This window comes from Sapajus apella, unplaced genomic scaffold (assembly GCF_009761245.1).
Source record: "Sapajus apella isolate SASKATOON/1434 unplaced genomic scaffold, GSC_monkey_1.0 scaffold70, whole genome shotgun sequence".
NCBI lineage: Eukaryota > Metazoa > Chordata > Mammalia > Primates > Cebidae > Sapajus > Sapajus apella.
In genome coordinates, this window is record NW_022437010.1 from 9110508 (window position 1) to 9131162 (window position 20655).

The following is a 20655-nucleotide window of genomic DNA, read 5'->3' on the forward strand; positions in this document are numbered from 1 at the left end:
TGAGACAGTCTCACTCTGTTGCCAGGTGCCAGGCTGGAGTGCAGTGGCGCGATCCCGGCTCACAGCAACCTCAGCCTCACGAGTAGCTGGGATTACAGGTGCCCGCTACCACGCCCAGCTAATTTTTTGCATTTTTAGTAGAAACAGGGTTTTACCATGTTGGCCAGGCTGGTCGTGAACTCCTGGCCTCAGGTGATCCGCCCGCCTCAGCCTCCCAGTAGGATCTTGTTTTGATTTTCATGAATTTTGATGTTATTGAAATATCTAGAAATCTGCATATTTTATTGGGGGGAGTTTGCTTTTTGTACAGAAGGAATTGCTTGTTCTTGGTGAAGCCTCATGTATATGATGGATAGGAAGGAATAAGAAAGCTGTGAGGGGAGAATGAAAGGACTTAGCTATGGATTGGATTGTTGGATTGAGGAAATCAGGAGAAGGAAGGGTTTTTGTTTTGTTTGTTGTGTTTATTTTTATGATTGGTACTAGTGACGTTCAGTTTGTATATATCCACGAGGACAAGACTGTATTTTACTACTGTATCCCTAGTGCAGTATCTGGAATATGGTGGGCTCTCAATATATATTTGTTGAATTTGAATGATATCTGGAGTTCATACATCCTCAGAAATCCTAGAGGAAACGTACTACATATAAGAAGGAATGGGAATGTAGATGTGCAGTGTATCATACTTTAGAGCAGGATTGACAAACTGTTTCCCCTAGACCAAGTCCATTTGCCTCCTGTTAAAGTTTTTTGTTTGTTTATTTTGTTTTATTTTGTTTTTGAGACAGTCTCCCTCTGTTGCCCAGGCTGGAGTGCAGTGGCATGATCTCTGCTCACTGCAGCTTGTGCCTCCTGGGTTCAGGCGATTCTCATGCCTCAGCCTCCTGAGTAGCTGGGACTACAGGCGCCTGCCACCATGCCTGGCTAATTTTTGTATTTTTAGTAGAGTTGGGGTTTTGCCATGTTGGCCTGGCTGGTCTAGAACCTCTGACCTCAAGAGATCTGCCGTCCTCGGCCTCCCAGAGTGCTGGGATTACAGGTGTGAGCCACCAGGCCGGCTCTGTTTTTGTTTGGTTTTAATCTCCCCCTCCCCGTTTTTGTAAATAAAGGTTTATTAGAGCATAATCACACCTGTCTGTTTACTTATTGTTTCTGGCTGCAACAGAGACCATGTGGCTTTGAAAGCCTGAAATATTTACTATCTGGTTCTTCACTGAAGTTTTCTAAGATACGCTGTAGAGGTCTCTTCCTTAGGGTGGATAGTTGAATTGCTACTGAGTGTAGATGGTATCTCCAAATGGGAGAATCTGGAGACAGAAGGAATAAGAGTGAGAAGGAGGAAAATGTTTGCATTTCAGTCTTGGAAGAGAAGTAAGCTAGGGAGGGAGGGGAGAAGAGAGAGAACGAAAGTACTGAGTAATATCGTGAAATCGGAGGGAAGCCAGAGATGTTTTTGTTGTTGTTTTGGCGGTAACACATAACATACAATTTATCATTAGTGACATTTAGTGCATTTACAGTGTTGTACCGTCTTTACCACTATAGTTCCAGAATGTTTTTTTCATCACTTCAAAAGGAAAGCTCATCCCTTCCTTTCTTAGCCCCTCGCAACACAAATTTACATCCTGTCTTGTATGTTTTTCCCTATTCCTTAGATCTACGAAAGGTTTTTGTTATTTGTGATGGAGGGGAAATGGGCTTCTATGCAGTCAGGGGATAAGCCAATGGAGGAAGAGGGTAGTGTGGTTATGGAAGAGACTGAATGGAGAAGGTCTCAGGCATCCAGAGGCCTGAGATGGGCATGAGCATTCAGTCCGGCACCAGTGCTGGTGCTACACAGATGCCATCTCTGTCACTACAGTGCTATTCTCCAGGGAGCTGTTCTGAAGTGTGATTTTGGGTGCTGTTCCTTGTTATGAAGCCTCTCAGTCATCTTTTTCAACACTGTAGCTTTCATAGATTTCTGATTCAATTAGCTGCAGATTGGTTTCTGTGGCTTCCTATCTGAACAAGGATAGAAAGTGATGATATATATGATGGTGGACAGAGAGATGACAAACCAGTTTTGAAGTCCTCTAAGAAACATGAAAGTGGATGTGAGTGGTAGATCACACCAGTGAGGTTGTGATTTTGGTTAGAGTGGTGTAAGTAAATCTCATGGGTGATAAGTGCTGAAAAACAAAGATAGTTGTGGTGTAATGTTTTAAAAGTGGCATCAGGAATTGAGGATAAGGTGTTTCCTGTTGTACCCCATTTTGGGGTCTAGGAGAATGAGTGAGTAAAAAGCCTGAATGTCAGTAGGTCATGGAGTTTTAAATTTCACATAGACTAGTAGAAGCTTGAGATTGATGTATGATGGTTAGGTTATTTTGAAAGTAAGAATCTTAGGAATGGCAAATTCCTGTCTGCTATCACGGTAATTAAAAAAAAAACAAACCTCATTTTACATTAAAGTAAGAAGGACATACTCCCAGAATAAAGAACATTCACAAAATTATATACTTTTAGCTATGCAAACTACTTTTTCTCATTTCCATTTTTTTTTTAATTTTGCTAAAGAATGGATTAAAAATGTGTCATGGATTGGTACTGGTCCATAGAGTACATTTGGGAACCACCTACTGAATACTATTAAAAAGTTTTCATTTGTCCAATTTTGTTTGTTCTGATTCTGAAATGAAAATAAATTCATTTATCTGATTTCATTTGCTCGGGACTGAAATATGAATTTCTTGGGGATAAGGATAATGTCTTAAACCTAGGGTGATCTTTTTTTTTCTGGGCTCCAAGGTAGGACACACATTGTCTCATATATAAATTATCTAGAGTGGAACTGAATGTTGGAAACCACGGCTGTCTGGAATAATTTGGAGTTACTGTACTTTATACTACTTATCCTTCCTGGCACCCATTTGATATTGAGCACCATAAAAGGTACTTGGCAAGCATTCTTTTGTTGGTTGTTTTAGATTTTGTTTTTAACCACTTCTTTTGGCATGCTAGGCAAATTCCTTAGGCATTTTTTTTTTTTTTTTTTTTGAGACTAGGTTTGGCTCTATTGCCCAGGCTGAAAAGCAGTGGCACCATTTCATCTCACTGCAACCTCCGCCTCCTGGGCTCAAGCCATCCTCCCACTTCAGCCCCCTGAGTACCTGGGACTTCGGGTGGGCACTACCATATGTGGCTAATTTTTGTATTTTACTTTTTGTAGAAATGAGGTTTCGTCATGTTGCCCAGGCTGGTCTCAAACTTGTGAGCTCAAGCCATCTGTACACCTTGGCCTCCCAAACTACTGGGATCACAGGTGGGAGCCACCGTGCCCAGCCCTTAGGTGCTTTTCATACCTCACAAAGAATATGCTCCAGAAGCTAGGAGTCAAGATCCCCAGGGAATCCTTTCAGCTCTGTTTCTGCAGCTCTCCCTAGTCTCTGAGTGTGCTTGGAAGGAATATTCAAATTATCATTGTGCTGTTTCAGGTTTAACTTGGGAACCTGAAACTGAAAATCTAGTTTTGGGGAGCTTCTGGGTGGTGACAGACCTTGCTTCGGCCAGGCACTCTTTCTTGTTCCCCTCTCCTAATGTTGACTTAGGCATCCCGCTGGCTTTGTGAGTTGGTCAACCCGGGTATATAGGGGGAGGAACTGGGGTGACAGGGCGGGAGGCGGGGGAGAAAATGCAAAATTCATTAAGTCAGTTTCTCAAGGTGGATGGGAAGATTTTGCGGGTTGTTTTTGAGGGGAAGTAGTAATACATAGTAGATTTTTGTAAAGCTTTGCTTTTCTACATTTAAATATAAACCTTGAAGAGGAGAAATAGAAAGAGTTGACCAGGTATTGAAGTCCTTCTTTTTTTCTTTCAGCTTTTTTGTGGACAACAGTGGTTTTTTATTTGATCCCTTATCTGTTTTGCTATTTTGATTAATTTAATAAGTTTGAATTTAAACTTATATGGTATTTTTTTTCCATTGAGTTGTCTTTTAATATTTACTGATGTTTGAACATGTAGTTTTTAACCTATTTAAACATAACCTATTAAAGTTTATACTATTGCCAGATCGTTATTATGGGAATTTTGATTTTAGCTGCTAAAAGCAAGGAAGTGTTTTAGAAAGAAATATTTTATCTAGACTAGGCAAATAATTGGGAGCCCAACTGGAAATCTTAGGTTCTCTATAGAGGCCATTGCTGTTAGTGGAGGGCTTAGGGATGGGTCCAGGAAATCTGAGATTACTGCTTAGGTCTTTGAAGAATGGAGACCACTTAACCTTGATGGACTGTGGTTTTTCTTCTCTCTAAATATACATTTCAGAAAATAGATGTAAATATACATAGAAAATAAAAGCGTCTAGAGTTTTAGTTTCCCTAAGTCGAAATTTATAGCATGTATAATGGAACCTTCTAGTAGGACATTGACTAATGTAGTTAATGTTTAATGTTTGGATTTGGAAAGATTTCAGGAATTAATCCTCTGGTAGGATCTGAGGAGGAAGTCAACTCTGGACTCTGGAGAGTGGTCTTCAGAGGAGTCTCACAAATTCTGTGGTGGAAGAGGCAGCATTGTTGTTTCCCTAACAGCTTGGAATGTGGAGGCAGAAGCTGCTTCACTGGGGCTTTAGGCAGGAATAAGCCTTCCAGGTTTACAAGTAGAGGCTCATGCTGGATGACTGGGTTACAATTTAGTATTCTTCAGGTAGAGCAACCAAGTATGCTTTGAAAGATTGTTTTATCTTATAGGTCAACAATTTTTATTTTCTATTTAGTTGTACTAAGATTGTGTTAATAGGCAAATATCTTTGTCAGGGATGATTTGGGCAAAGTGCCCATTTCTGGTACCTGAATTCGGGACTTGGAATTAAGATGAATCTGTAAAGGGAGAGGAGAGACAGATGAACATGAGTTTGATTCCTGATCTCAATACTCACTGGGTGTCACAGGCAAATTTACTTTTTCTCATCTTGCTCTGTTGCCTTGGCTGGAGTGCAAAGGCATGATCTTTGCTTACTGCAGCCTGGACCTGCTGGGCTCAAGTGAGCCTCCCATCCCAGCCTTCTGAGTAGCTGAGATCACAGGTGTGTGCCACCACACCTGACTCATTTTTGTATTTATTTATTTATTTTTTGTAGAGATGGGGTCTCTCTATGTTGCCCAGACTGGTCTCAAGTGATTCTCTAGTCTTGCCCTCCCAAAGTGCTGGGATTGTAGGCATGAACCACCATGCCCAACCCATGGGCAAACTTCTTAGTCTTTTTGAACCACGTTTATCTGTACTAGGATGTGAGAAAGTGCCTTGCGTAATGGTGTTCTGGAAATGGGAACATTGTTATCCTGGAGAATCACTTTGGTTTTTCTTGTGTACCAGAGTGGATACAGGTAGTCTCCTACCTCTGGACAGTGATTGGCTGATGCCCTCTCTTGCCCCATCTGCAGTGAAGCCCTGGGGAAAGGTGGAGCCATGGGAGGCCTCCACCACTAGAAGTTTGTTTCAGGGACTCTTGCTTTTCCTGTCTTCTTCCCCTTGCCTTTCCCTACTTCATCACATCGATCATAGTGTTTGCCCCCATGAGCCAGCCTCTGCGGTTACTGCCCAGAGCCTGGCTTCCTGCACGCTTCCATTGCCCCATTGTTGACTGCAGCCTTATTTTCTCTGCTTCTCAGATGTCATACCTGGACCCCACTTGTTGAAGCTGTCAACAGGGGATATTGGGGCTAATTCCAGGGGCAAAAAGGGAGCTTTACAACACTACACAGTTGTAGTGAGAAAGTTATTCCATGCAGGAAATGCATTATTCAGCGTTACTCTTAACCCTGCACATTATGGCTCAGAAACTAAATTTGTGTTCAAGTGAATGCTCTTCTTACAGAGAAGTGGGCTCCAAGTTCAAATAGCTGATTTCCAAGATTTTTTGGAAGGATTTGTTAAAGCACACCCTTTGGATCTGTTCATACCACCAGTTCCAAAGCTCACCAAGCTTAGTTGGAAGGAAGCATGACTGTCCTGGGGATGGGGAAGGGCTGCTTTCTTAATTGTACTCTGCATGGGAAAAATGTTTCTCTTAAAAGCAGTTTTACCTGTTTAAAAAATGGGCTCAGCTGAAGGCAGATCACTTAAGGTGGGATGGAGAGGTGTTGGAGTGTACACTGAAGAAAAAGTGAGTGGTTATAAAGGTGGAGGAGGAAAAGGAGGACGTGGAGGGTCCAGAAGTGCCGAGAAGAACAGAAAGGTGGTGTTAGTTTTGGCTTTTCAGGCTTCATTTTCCTCTGTGAATGGATCCTGTTAGATCAGTGGTGGGATGTCATAAACATTTAATCCCGAGTGACACTGAAGTTGGCACAGCCTTGCTCTGTATATCCAAGAGGAACCAAGCATGCTCAGATAGGTCTGCCATTTTTGTTTCTCTAGAAAAAGTTCTTAAAGGTGCTAAGAGGGGTACATTTTGTCCAGGTTCAGCTCTGAGAGGGAAGTGTAAGAAGCTGCTTGTCTTCCTTTTACCTTGTACTTCACTGTGTAGACCCTCCACAGGCCTGGGCCATGTGCTGAGAAAGGGCTGCACAGCCACAGGTTGGTTCTCATTGAGCATGGTTGTGTGTTAACTACCCATGTTCCTGGAAATGCTGCAGAACTGAAGATGGAAGCCGGTAGGAGAGCCTGTGTCTGGACAGCCAGGGGAGTGCTGGGCAGCTGCACTTGCATAGACCTTGGGGAGCTGGCCCTGTTGTCTTCTTGCTCTTGTGGCCACTGAGATTCAGCTGTCATTGTGACCCAGGGGACCCCTGTGTGGCATAACCTTCTGTTCTGGAATCCCAGGGAAACAAGCCCTGGCCTGTCTGCACCATTCTATAGTGCCAACCATAATTGGCACCTCACTCCCTGTGTCCAGTCCAATCTCAAGTGTCTCCTGCTGTGCTTGCTTTTTCCGCAGTCACTCACTAGGAATTACTGAAATTCTTACTAGAATCAGCTGTTTCTCTAGATTTGGAGCTTGTTCCAAAAGATTACTTTGCTTTTTTGTTGATGTTCTGACCTTTCATTTCAGTACCTCCCAAGACAAGAAAGTTGTCGTTTGTAGTTGAAGCATCCATAAAGCATAATTCTGATGGTGGTGGTGCAATGGTATTACTTGGGCAGATTGAAAAAGTCTTGGCTCTTCTCCTGTGCATTTCAGTGGGTTTAGGGTAGGACTTGAACCTGGCTGTTTTTAAAAACATTCTGAGGTGTTTGAAAAGTGAGGTTAGGGTTGAGAACCAGTCATTTATGGGGACTGTGGTAGTGACTTGAAACATTCTATGTACATTTCATAAACATTTTTTTAACATTTATTCAAAATAGTAAAAATAATGTTCGCTACTGAAAAATGGAAGTATAGGAGATATAAAGTTTCAGGGGGAAGGAATTTAACACTCATAATCATACCACTCAGAAGTAGTTACTGCCACCATTATCTTTTCTTCATTTTTTTGACTGACTTATTACTGATTGACTTCACTGCTTTTCAGCAAATGTTACTGGCCTAGAATTGGATATGGAACTTAAATTGGATCTGGAATCATTCCTGGATGATTCTTTAGGAGTCAGCAAGTACTGATTGAGTACAAGGGACTACAGGGATGAATGCATCTGGGGTTCCAGGGGAAGGAAAATCGCAGCCTCAAGAGATCTGGTTGGTTAACCAGCTTAGCACCTCCTGTTATGATTGTCGTAGACATTTGCATGTATAGTTTAGTTCACATGTTAGTTTTTAATGGCTTCATATTATTTTGAGTGATATAATTTAGGAGAATAAATACCAGTAGAGTCAGGGTTCATTAGTTTTTGACATGTTATGTGCAAACACTTAAATTCCTGTGATGTTTACTGAAGTTTGCATTTCCATATATTCAATTTCTGCTTATTCTAATTGGGAGGTTATGATATCTTTGTTGTTGGAACTATTGCTCTGGGGTATTTATCAGTTAACTTTTGTTAATGATATACTCTGTGAAAGCATTTTATTAACTGGATTAAAAAAATTAATTGTAGCACACAGTAATGCCAAAATTTAGTTGGACTCTTACCCTTATGGACAGTTATCATAGGCAGAATCTAACTCTTAGATGCAAACAGCAATCATGATCTCAAGGTCTCCTACAGCTCTGAGAAATTCTTTAAAAATTAGTGAATTGCATTCTGCATCTCTACTATAGAAGAGGCTCTGACTTCACGGGTTTCATATTATTTCTACCCAGGAATCAGGATGCCTTACCCAAGGACAATTTTGACAAAAATATATTGTTGGTGAGTGTCCAGAAGAGAGTGAAAGCTGGGGTGGCCTGGCTCAGTGTCGGTCTATCAGAAATGACTCCTAGCATAACTGTTTCCTTTCTCCCTCCTCTTTGTTTTCTCCCTCTCCTTCATTTCTTTCTTTTCACAGTTTTTTCTTTTCTATTCCCTCTCTCCTTTTTTCTTTTCTTAGGTTAGGCTTTCAGAGGTTGGAATAGGAGCAGAGTTCACCTGCCAGGAAGTGAGAATGGCGGGAGAGCTGGAATGACGCCCTTGACTCTCCTGTGGTCAAGGTCTGATTACCTTCTAGGTAGTCATTGTGCCCCAGGAGATTTCAGAGAACAAACCGTGAATCTTATTTAAATAGTTCTGATAGGAGCATTAATGGTATTTGTAGGTCATGGTCCAGATGGAAGCTGGCACTTTTCTGACAAACCTTTTGAAACATTTCCTTATTCTACTCTATGCTAGGATTTTGCAATCATTTCCTTCTGAGCTTTAGCTTACTGGATAATCACAAGTGCTTTTTTATTTCCTTTGTGCTGTAACATTGATCATCAGTGTTAGTTGGTCCATAGCAAACACACTGATCTGGATACAAGCCGGAAAATCTAAGGTTAGCAAGTGTGCATAGAACAGCCTAGGACCTACCAGAATGAACTTGTGGAAGAGAGCTATGGCATAGGAGCAGGAGAAAGTACAAGTTAGGGGGCAGTTTGCTCAGCACCTCTGTTTTTAGTAAGATCAATGGGATATAAGGCGTATTTATTTGTTTGTTTATTTATTGAGACAGGGTCTTGCTTGGTTACTCAGGATGGAGTGCAGTGGTGCAATCTTGGCTCACTGCAGCCTTGACCTCCCCAGCTCAGGCAATCCTTCTGCTTCAACCTCCTGAGTAGCTGGGACCACAGGTGTGTACTTTTGGTATTTTTTTTTGCTATTTTTTTTGGTATTTTTTTAGTAGAAATGAGGTTTCATCATGTTGCCCAGGCTGATCTTGAACTCGTAGGCCCAAGCGATACACCCATCTCAGCTTCCCAAAGTGGTGAGATTACAGGCGTGAGCCACCATGCCCAGCCGAGGCTTACTGTTAACCTCAGGCAGTGCCTGAAATTGTGTGGACACACGTGCATTCAAATCTCCTCTCTGCCAATTCTCAGTTCTGTGGCTTTCAAGTAATTATTCAACTGCTCTGTGCCTCAGTTTTCTCTTTTGTAAAGTGAGGATAATGGTACTAGACATAGTTGAAGGTTACAGAACACAGTATCTGGCACATAATATTAATAAACACTCATTAAGATTTTACTTTTGGTTGTCCTGAACATTAGTCTGCTTTGACATAGAATTCTTTTTCTGAAGATGTGCTATAATTTTGATAAGAGTATACAACTATTATTTGCATGTTCAAATAAACATGTTTTTATGAAGGTACTTGGTGTTCATTAACAAATGCTAAAAGGATTTCTTTTCCTCTGCTGAGATATAATATTAAACTTGTACACACAATATTTCTGATCACTGATCTTCTCCTATAACTCTAAAATTATATGTAAAACAGTTAAAAACTACTCAGTGCACTCTTTGGAATAAATGCATTTCTCCTATAAGAAGCATCATTGAGTTTTTTATTCAGGAAGCAATTAGGTTGCAAATTGAAAAGAGTTTCCAACATCATAACCCAACTGAAAATGCCAAGTTGTCTGGGTCTAATGTCCAGAAGTCATTGTGGCTCTGTGGTCAGTGTTCTGCATTAGGGATTCCTACACCCAAGCTGCATTAAGATGTAGTGCAATAACCCAGCACCTGTGTCAATAAAGGTGGACAATTTCTAGGGTTCCACAAGGGGCTGTCAGTATCCTTCTCGTTATTCCCCTAGCCTTTGTTTCACAGCCCAGTGGCTTCGGTCACTATGTCCATTTTCTTATCTCTTAGGGACTATTCAACTCACTGTATTTTGTTACTCTTCCCATCATAGACTAAACTGTTGTTATATAAGATCATCTAAATGACCTTTCATAGCTAAACCCTGTAACTTCAGCCCTTGTCTTACTTGGTTTGGAGCCATTTTGAATTGGAGGAATCCCATTCACTGCACCAGGGTGTGGACTCTAATCCCCTGGAGAGCTTTATAGACCCCTAGGGAAAGCCCCTCTGCAGTCAGATTAAAGACAGTATCAGAGTAAACCCATGAGAAGCTTCCAAACTCAATCCCAGATCATATTTCTTACAATGAATGCTGGTCTGATGATTTCCATAGAATCTGTATCATAATTTGATGAGAGTATGCAAAAGCTGTCACTTATCGACTTCAGCATACTGGATGCTTCCAACTAATCATCTCCATGCAGGGGAGCTTGGCCTGAAACATTGCCTGTTGCTTTTCATTATCTTGGAGAATAATTTAGGTAGAATTACTGTTCAATTTTTGTATCTCCTGTTTAAGAAAACCTGTTTCTTTTACGGCTCTTTGACTTTCATTTTCTCTTTTTCTTCCTACCGACCTGGCTGCTTCTTAAAGGGGCAGCAACAAGTTTCCTGTTGCCTCCTGTGGGCAGTGGCCACAGATTGGCTTCTTTTTACTCTTTTATACTCCATGGCATATTCTGGAAGTAGTTGTCTTTTTTTGTTGTTGTTTGTTTTGTTTTTGTTTGGAACTGCTATCATGTGAATATGACATTCTCATTTTTTTACTCATGTTGCAAAATTCACTAAGACCCCTTTGTTAAAATGACATTTTAGATGATACTACTTTAAATAATGTAATAGTGTGTTTAAGGGAGCCTGATTAAAATCATAAAATGCAATTGAAATCAAAACAGAGGGATAAATTGTGATATTACAAATGAGAACTGGACTTCTAGGTAAAGCCAGGAATAAAGCTGAGAGGTAATCTTTGGGACACAATTTTTTTTTTTTTTTGAGATTAGGTCTTGCTTCTTGCTCTGTTGCCTAGGCTGGAGTACAGTGGCTCATTGTAACCTTGTACTCTTAGGTTCAAGCAATCCTCCCATCTCAGTCTCTTGAGTAGCTGGGACTACAGGTGTACACTACCACCCCTGGCTCATTAAAAAAATTTCTGTATAGATGGGGTCTCATTATATTGCCCAAGCTGGTTGTGAACTCCTAATCTCAAGTGATCCTCTCCCCTTGGCCTCCCCAAATGCTCGGATTCCAGGTGTGAGCCACTGTGCCTGGGCTTGTACATCCTTTCTTATAAGGCCACAGCATTATTACCATTATCAAACAGGGACATACAAGTACAGGTTAAATATCCCCTATCTGAAGTGCTTGGGAGCAGAAGTGTTTCAGATTTTTTTTTTTTCTTCAGATTTTGAAATATTTTCATATATGTAGAGAAATGTTTATGCAAATCTTGAGGGTAGAACCCAAGTCTAAACATGAAATCTATGTTTCATAAACACATAGCCTGAAGGTAATTTTATATAGTATTTTAAGTAATTTTGTGCATGTAGCAAAGTTTGTGTACACTGAACTGTCAGAAAGCAAAGGTGACTCTATCTGAGCCACCCATGGGGGCAATCTGTAGTTGTCTGGCATCCCCATCCTTCCTGAGGCTGAATTTATATGCTACAGATAAGCAATTACTTTCTTACACCTATTTACACAAAAGCACTTGACAGTAAAAAATATGGGTCAGATGCAGTGGCTCATGCCTGTAATCCTAGCACTTTGGGAGGCCGAGGTGGGCGGATCACGAGGTCAGGAGATCGAGACCAGTCTGGCCAACATGGTGAAACCCCGTTTCTACTAAAAATACAAAAAATTAGCCAGGCGTGGTGGTGTCTGCCTGTAATCCCAGCTATTCAGAAGTCTGAGGCAGGAGAATTGCTTGAATCTGGGAGGCAGAGGTTGCAGTGAGCCAAGATCGTGCACAGTACTACAGCCTGGCGATGGAGCGAGACTCTGTCTCAAAAAAAAAAAAAAGACATGTCATTATCACAGTGAGAAAATAATGTGTCAGGGTAACTAAGCAGCACAGGAGCATCAGCAGACACCTATACCAGCTGTTAAACCACAGCAACAACAAACAACAGCAGGCTTTCAGTCTCCATCTGTGATGCCTCGGTTTGATTAATAGATTGCTGTAACTATATCTTGGTTTTTGGGGTGAAAGAAACATCAAAAGCATTGAAGGACTGGGAAATTGTGTTCTCTAGGAATAAGGAGGCATTCTGCTGGATGGCTTTTAAAGGTGTTTCCCCCAGAGTCATCTCCCTCATCAGCCATGATTTTTGTCTTACAAGTCTTTGATTTTATAAACTGACATGATTTCATGTTTCATTATGAATGCATACTGCCCTAGCCCTTCAATAAGCCCTTCACACATTATCAGCATGCTGTCTATAGGCACTTTTTCTGCAGTGTTGACATTGTCATCATTGTCACTATTATAGGCTGAGTATCCATTATCTGAAATGCTTGGGACCAGAGGGGTGGAATTTTCCACTTCTAGTGCCATGTTGGTACTCAAAAAGTTTTGGAGTTTGGGACATTTTGGATTTTCAAATTAAGGAAGCTTAACCTGTAGTTGTATAATTTATGACATTTGAAGAAAATAACAGTAACTCAGCTGCTCAGGAGCAATATTCATGATGCTGAAATCAGAGGGAATTTTTTTTTTTAAGTTTCTGGTTTCACTTGGTGCCCAGTAGGTGTGTTCTTTTAACTGGTGTGGTCTGTACTTTGTTTGTTACTGGTCTGTGACAGGTAAGTACAGAAAATGAGAGTATGTTTGGAAGCTTTTATAGCAAGTTGATGTTCTGAGGCATTCACATCTAATCATTTTTTTAGTAATTCACCTTCAGTTGTCTTTTACAGAAGAACCAGTTCATGATGGATTAGAAATTTAAAATGAGGATGCTGATAATAACAAGTTCTTTCTTGCAGACAGTTCGAGAAGCACTGGTTTAGAGGATCTTGTGTAAAGTGATTACTAATAACATCCATATAGTAAGCTCTATGTTGATCTCTCATTGAACAGAATATTCCGTTGGCTGATGGCCTATTGTCAGCATGCTCTTCAGCTAAAGCAGTTTTCTAGGGACTCAAATTTCTACCCCTTGTATAATCCGGCTTTTATTTAAATTTTGCTTTATTTCCAAATTTTTACTTACTTTCTGGATAAATAATATATACACCTAATCAATGCAAATGGGTATTCAGGTGAGTCTTCTTCCTATGCAGGTCCCCCACCTCCCCATTTCCTCTTCTCAGAGAAACCCCTGTTGCTTGTTCACTTTTTTTGTTTTGTTTTTCACACAGGGTCTTGCTGTGTCGCCCAGGCTGGAGTATAGTGGTATGATCATAGCTCACTGCAGCCTTGACTTCCTGGGCACAAGAAATCCTCCCTCCTCAACCTCCCAACTAGCTAGAACTCAGGCCCGAATCACTGTGCTCAGCCTATTTATTTATTAAAAGATTTTTAAATAAATTCCTAATCCTTAGAACCTGTGAAAAAGAGCACAGGTGTTAGGTTAGATCTTGGCACCTTGTGACCCTGAATAAACTTTAGCCTTTACAAACCTCAGTTTCATAACTTACAGAGTAAGGATAATTAACACTTAATTGCAGGGTTGTTGGCACATAACATAGCTCTCAATAAATGATATGGTAATTATAATCCGAAGCACTTTAGAATACACATTAAGATATATAGAAGATTCAAAATTACAAATGTGCATATTAAATATATTTAATGATTATTTGGGAAAGATAAAAATTAAGATATTAATGTTTTGTACTTTGAAGTGAATTTTTAAAAACTGCTTATTTTCCATTGCAAGATGTAAAAGTGTGATATGATAGTATATTTGCAAAAGTGAATCACTGCTTTCTGGCAAAGACAGACTCTTAGTCCAAGAAACAATAAAAGTTGAAGAATTTTGTAATTTATGATGATCTGATCTAACTGTTTTAACCTAATTTTTCACTTCCTCTGGTCAAAGATATTTTTATCCCTTGTTTTTTCTCATTAAAACTGAGAGGCAATTTCTGTGGACTTGAGGCAGAGAAAGATGGGGTTCCTTTTTGCCATTTACTACCTTGCTTTTCTTTCACCTGTGCATTTCCAGAGGTGAGTCTGGGTGTTGTCTTGGTATTCAGATGAGTTCATCATAATCCTCGACTTTGTTCTTTTTCTTTTCCTCTTTCTCTGAGGTGTTTGCACCAACTCTGCACATGTTACAAAAAGGGGAGTATGTGAGAAAATGGCCCAATAGGTATGGGGTAGTGCTGGGGAAGCAGTGAGGAAAGGTGGTGAGGAGGTTTGGAAACAGTTGGGGCTTAGGGGTACCTCCACAGGTGACGGTGAATACTCACTTGATAAACCACTTCTCAGCTCCTTTGGGGCCTGAGAGCAATTGTTCTCAGTCATTTTGTTCTTCAGACACTGGCAGAATAATTCCAGAGTCCAAATTAACTTGGGCAAAATACTGCTTGACTTTTTATTTTGGGAAGCAAAACTAATTTTTTTTTACTCCTTTAAAAGAAGGATGTGTAGGGCTGTTTCTTGGTAGGCTTTGGCTCCAGTTAACTCAGTTTATCCAGGGCCTTGCTGGGTAGTGGAGACTTGGAGAGGAGTGGGAGGTACTCACTTAACCTGTATTAAAGTGCCCTGATAGTTCAGTTATTAAGATACAATGGCACTGATAACAGCAGCTGAAACATATTGAGTGTTTATATATCCCAGGCCCTGTGTGTGTTAGGATCTTTGCAAGTTTAATCCTCGGAAGGTACCATCACTTTATAAGCTATTTGCACATTGTTGTAAGCACATGTTGATGTTTACTATTTAAAACAGGGTTGGGAGATGTTTCTCCGACCTTACCCCAGTAAAAGGCTTAGTTCAAAAGCAAGTTAATGAAATTATATGTGTTTCTCCCTTAAACAATAAACTACAAATATAACCCTTCACTAATATTGAAAATATTATGGTATGTATCATATATTTTACTACATAAATATTATGTTGTATTGTAAAAGTATTATAGTATGTTAAAATATATATGGCAGGTCCCTATTACGGGCAAACACATATACCGGTAAGAGAGCTGGAAGCTCTTCCTGTGGAGAGTGAGATGAGGGGAAATCAAGCAGGGCAGGCCAGGAAGCAGGAGAGGGTCAGGCGGGAGGGGTACAGCCAGGTGTCCCAGCGTGGGCTTCACAGAAACTGGTGTCTGATGATCTCTTTCCCTCTGGTGACCACTGCTGAGCTGCTTACCTGCTGCTTACAGTTCAGAGCTGCCCTCCAAGCTGGGCACAGAGCCAGCTGGATTCTGTGTGCCAGGCACTCAGGCCAGGTGGGCAGCGGAAGCCAAGGCGACTCCAGGAGGCTGGCAGGGAGGTCCAGTGTGTGGGTCTCAGAATGGTGCAAGCCTTTCTGAGTCCCAGGGAAGTGTCCTGGAGCAGGAACCACTGAGCTCCCTTTCTGTGAGGAGCCATGGGAGTTGGCTGAGAAAAGGGTTTGAGATTGGGGGACTGCCGCAGAGGCACCTGCCCAGGAGAGGTGGGTGGGAAACAGCCAACTTAAAGCACTTCGGGGATGTTTGAAGCACATAAATGGCAGTGTAAAAAGGATAGCACAGAGGGCTATGAAGAGTCCTAGTGATTCCCTTGTAAAGATATGCTTCATCCTTGGAAAATTTTTATGTGTGCAGGTTGATAGTAAAGCAGGTCTCAGTGACCCAGGCTGTCATTGAACTTCTGGGTTCCGGTGCTCCTTCTGCCTCAGTCTTCTGAGTACCTGGATCTATAGGCACATGCTATCACACCAGCTCAGACCCCTTTATCTGAAGTCTGGCTCTTTGCCACAGAGAAGTGTGAGTGCAGTTTACCCATCGTGCTCACACGTGCTTGCACATACAAGCTCATATACACACACATGCTTACATATGCACACACCTCCATGTAATCTTAGAGGTTCATAGAACTCTGGAAGCACACGCCTGTCACTCTGATTAAGGCAGAATCTGTTTCATACTAACTTGAGCCAATGTTAGCAAAGATTATGTTTTTGTTAAAATGTTCAAAGTAATTTATAATCTAGGAATTATGGAATGAGATTGTTAGTCTCTTCAATAGAGTTTAAAAACATTATGTACATATTTCTGAACCTTAAATGCTATATAACGACCAATTAAAATATCTTTCATGGTGAATCCTTAAGTAGCATATATTGTCCCCTTTAAAACTATTTAATCTATATGCTGTCCTTTTCCCAGAATGATTCCAGGCAGCCTTATTTATTTAAATTTTTTATTAAGGAAATTTTCAAATATATACTGAAGTAGAAATCATAGTATAATGAGCTCCCACATACCCATCATCTAATTGTAATTATTAACTCATAGACAAATTTGTTTCACATGTAGCTCTATGTTTCCATGATCCCCTTCTAAATTTTTTTTATAGTAAATTCTGGGCACTGTATTATTTCAGCTGTATTTATATGTCTTTCATTGGCTCTTAAAGAAACCATACAACCATTATTGTATTTACTAAGTTAATAATAGTTTGTTAATACAATCAGGTATCTGTCAGTGTTCAGATTTCACTAATTATCTCATAATTATTTTTAATAATTTGTTTGAATCAGAGTCCAAACAAGCGATAAATTAAATTAGTTGATGTCTCTTAGCCTGTCTTTAATTACCTCCTTTCCCCCTTCCTTCCTTTCCTTCCTTTCTCCTATTTTTCTTCCCTCCCCATCTCTTTCTATCTTCTCCCTCTCTCTCTACCTATCTCTTTCTCCCTCCTTTCCCTGCTGATATGGTTTGGCTGTATCTCTACCCAGATCTCATTTTGAATTGTGGCTCCCATAATTTCCATATGTTGTGGGAGGGACCTGGTGGGAGATAACTGATCATGGAAGCAGTTTCTTCCTTGCTGTTCTCGTGGTAAGTCTCACGATACCTGATGGTTTTATAAAGGGAAAACCTTTCGTTTGGCTCTCATTTTTCCTTTCATCTTCTGCCATGATTGTGAGACCTCTTTAGTCGCATGGAACTGTGAGTCCATTAAAACTCTTTTTCTTTATAAATTCCCCTGTGTGGGGTATGTCTTTTTCAGCAGCTTGAAAACGACCTGATTTTGGAAATATTTAAATGAAAAATTAACACTGTAGGTCATCTTGATGCTAAAGTACTTATTTTAGTTGTTGCCTCAAAATGTGTAGGGGACATTACTTTGTTCAGCTTTTAATTTAACCAAAAACTGAATAGTGTTAGTTCATCCCTTCTCCCCTGGAAGCTGGAATCCTCTCTCTGTTTTTGTCTCTGTGTCTCTATGTCTGTGTGTCTCTTTCTCCCTTCCCCATTCTCTCTCATAATCTATTTGTCGAGGACACTGAGCCATTTGTTGTGTTTTGTTTCTTCTGTAGTCTGAATTTGATGGATTATATTTCCAAGGTGTTCTTTTATCCCTTTATTTCCTGTAAATGGGTGATTAGATTTAAAGACTTGATCAGATTAAGTCTTGATGTGGGGTGGACACAAAAGTACTTCACAGTTGATCATGTGTACTTCCATTAAGAAGCACGTGATGTCTTGGTTTTCTTTGTATAATATCAGCAACCATTGAAGATCATTCTCAAGATCATCCATTATTTCATTAGAAGTTGCAAAGTTGTGATAATCTAATTTTATAATTTTTTTCTTCAGTTATTAGTGGAATACTTTTAAAAAGAGAAGCTCCTGCTGGGTGTGGTGGTGCTCACCTGTAATCCCAGCACTTTTAGAGGCTGAGGAGGCTTGGATTCAAGACCAGCCTGGCCAACATAGTGAGACCCTGTCTCTTAAAAGAAATAAAGAAAATCTGTAAAAAAAAAAAAAGGAGCTCATAAGTGTAATCATTCTTTGGTATCCATGAAGGATAGATTCTAGGACCTTTGCAGACACCAGCATCCGCAGTTGCTCAAGTCCCTTAAATAAAATGGTATAATGTTTGCATATAACCTACACATATCCTGCTATGTATGTTAAATCATACTTAGATTACTTATAATATCTAATACAATGAAAATGCTGTGTAAATAGTTGTTACACTGTAATGTTTAGGGAATAATGACAGTAGAAGTCTGTAGATGTTCAGTACAGGTGCAAAACCATCTATTTTTTTTTTTCCTGAAATATTTTTGATCTGCAGTTGGTTGAATCCTGGATGAGGAACTGATGGATACAGGGGCCAACTGTATTTGGTTACTCTGAGGTTTAGAAAAGGCAAAATAAATGATAAATTATTTTTCTTTACCAGTTTTTAATGACTTTGTTCCATACCAGCCACCAATGATGACTAATTTTGTTTTTAGTACCATTATGAATTAATGGAATGAAATATTGTTGATGTGTGTCAGTTGAAGCTTGTCCTGTTGTTGAAGCTCTAGTTGTCCTAATCTATGTCATAATCTATGAACCTTTCCATTTGGCCTGTGTCCTTTTGATACAGGCTTGTTAGTCTTTGCTTCATTGCTTTCAAGAGGATCCATACATTTTTCTTGCACCACATCTGGAATCAGGTATTTTTCTAAGGAACCCAAAGGCAGGTTTATTTTGATTTTGGAAATATTTAAATGAAAAATTAACACTGTAGGTCATCTTGATGTTTCTGCTAAAGTACTTATTTTAGTTGTTGCCTCAAAATGTCTAGGAAACATTACCTTATTCAGCTTTTCATTTAACCAAAAACTCTGAATAGTGTTAGTTCATCCCTTCTCCCCTTTAAGCTCGAATTCTAGCGTTTGTCATTCTTATTCTCTTAACAACCCCGCTGTGTTTTCTTCTGGTCCTGCTGTGTCTTCTAATGCTTGCTGATTGGTAGTCTCCTTATGTGGGTTAGAAAGGGTGCTCTTCCCAGCTGCCCTACACTGAAGCACATCCCAGCAATCTGCTCTGGGCTTACTCTTGTTTTTTTTTTTTTTTTTTTTCTTTTTTTTTTTTTTCTGAGACGGAGTCTTGCTTTGTCTCCCAGGCTAGAGTGCAGTGGTGCTATCTTGGCTCACTGTAACCTCCACCTCCTGGGTTCAAGTGATTCTCCTGTCTCAGCCTCCCTAGTAGCTGAGATTACAGGTGCCTGCTACCATGCCCAGCTAATTTTTGTGTTTTTTAGTAGAGATGGGGTTTTGCTGTGTTGCTCAAGCTGGTCTCAAACTCTTGACAACAGGTAATCTCGCCTTGGCCTCCCAAAGTGCAGGTTTATTTTACATTCCATTACAGGTGTGAGCCACCATGCCCGGCCCCCTTGTTTTATTTTTTTATTCCATGTGTGCTCCTTCCTTCCCCTTTAACCTTTAGTAGAACTATTTTGTGTACCTTTATGACAAAATCAATTTGTATTTTATTTGCTCTCCTTTTTCTGTTTTTTTTTTTTTTGAGATGGAGTTTCGCTCTTGTTACCCAGGCTGGAGTGCAATGGCGCGATCTCGGCTCACCACAACCTCCGCCTCCTGGGTTCAAGCAATTCTCCTACCTCAGCCTCCCGAGTAGCTGGGACTATAGGCGCGCGCCACCATGCCCAGCTAAATTTTGTATTTTTAGTAGAGACGGGGTTTCACCTTGTTGACCAGGATGGTCTCGATCTCTTGACCTCGTGATCCACCCGCCTTGGCCTCCCAAAGTGCTGGGATTATAGGCGTGAGCCACCACACCCAGCCTATTTGCTCTCCTTTTTCAAAGTGAGTTCACATTAAATATTCCATTTAATTGCTACAACTGCTTTGTCAAGACCATTAGGTCTGTATTATTATTTTCATGTCACGAATGAAGAAAATAGAAACCCAAAGAGCTTAATGGGCCTGAGTTCCCACCATTAGTGAATGACAGATTAATGAGCAGCGAGAATTAGAGTTTAGAGCTGCAGAGTCTGCCCCCACTGCCAGACTTTACCAACTACCGTAAATCATGAGATTCCTTGCTACATGTTTTGAGGGACTCTAGAGTCAGGACAGTCTAAAAAGGCTTCCCTCAGTGATATTTGCCACCTTATTATTGTGAGCCTTTGCTTTGGATTACATTTTTATGATTTCCAATATTGTGAACAGAGATCAGCAGTGAGAGCCCATGCCCCCTTTACTGAATTCAAAAATACTGGGACAAAAAGAATGTACAGAAGGGGCTAATTTTGATTTCCCTGTCCCTAAGGATCCTAAGTCACCTGGAAAGGGAGTAACCTTAGGGAATAGAAGTTAAGTAAAAGAATGCCATGGGCATACAGAAGAAATGATAAGAAAATACGATATTTTTCTTTTTAAACACTTAAACTGATTTTTTTTTTTTTTTTACAGAATTAACCATTCAGAAAATAACTGCCCTTTTAAGCTTTCCAGAGGATAACAGCATGCTCTTACGGTTTATAGTCAGAATCCATGTCAGGCTGTACATGTAA

The 20655-nt window shown here is 40.3% G+C and overlaps 1 protein-coding gene and 1 long non-coding RNA gene across 3 annotated transcripts in view; both read left to right on the plus strand.

The window, feature by feature from the left end:
- The window catches only part of LOC116531382, a 17659-nt gene extending 8542 nt beyond the window's left edge, over nucleotides 1-9117 (plus strand). Inside the window, exons 2-3 of the long non-coding RNA XR_004260398.1 lie at nucleotides 4860-4867; nucleotides 8885-9117. This is a non-coding gene — a long non-coding RNA (uncharacterized LOC116531382). The remainder of the gene's footprint in view (nucleotides 1-4859; nucleotides 4868-8884) is intronic.
- The window catches only part of GMDS (GDP-mannose 4,6-dehydratase), a 636169-nt gene that overhangs the window by 13713 nt on the left and 601801 nt on the right, over nucleotides 1-20655 (plus strand). The gene's annotated exons all lie outside the window — the stretch shown is intronic.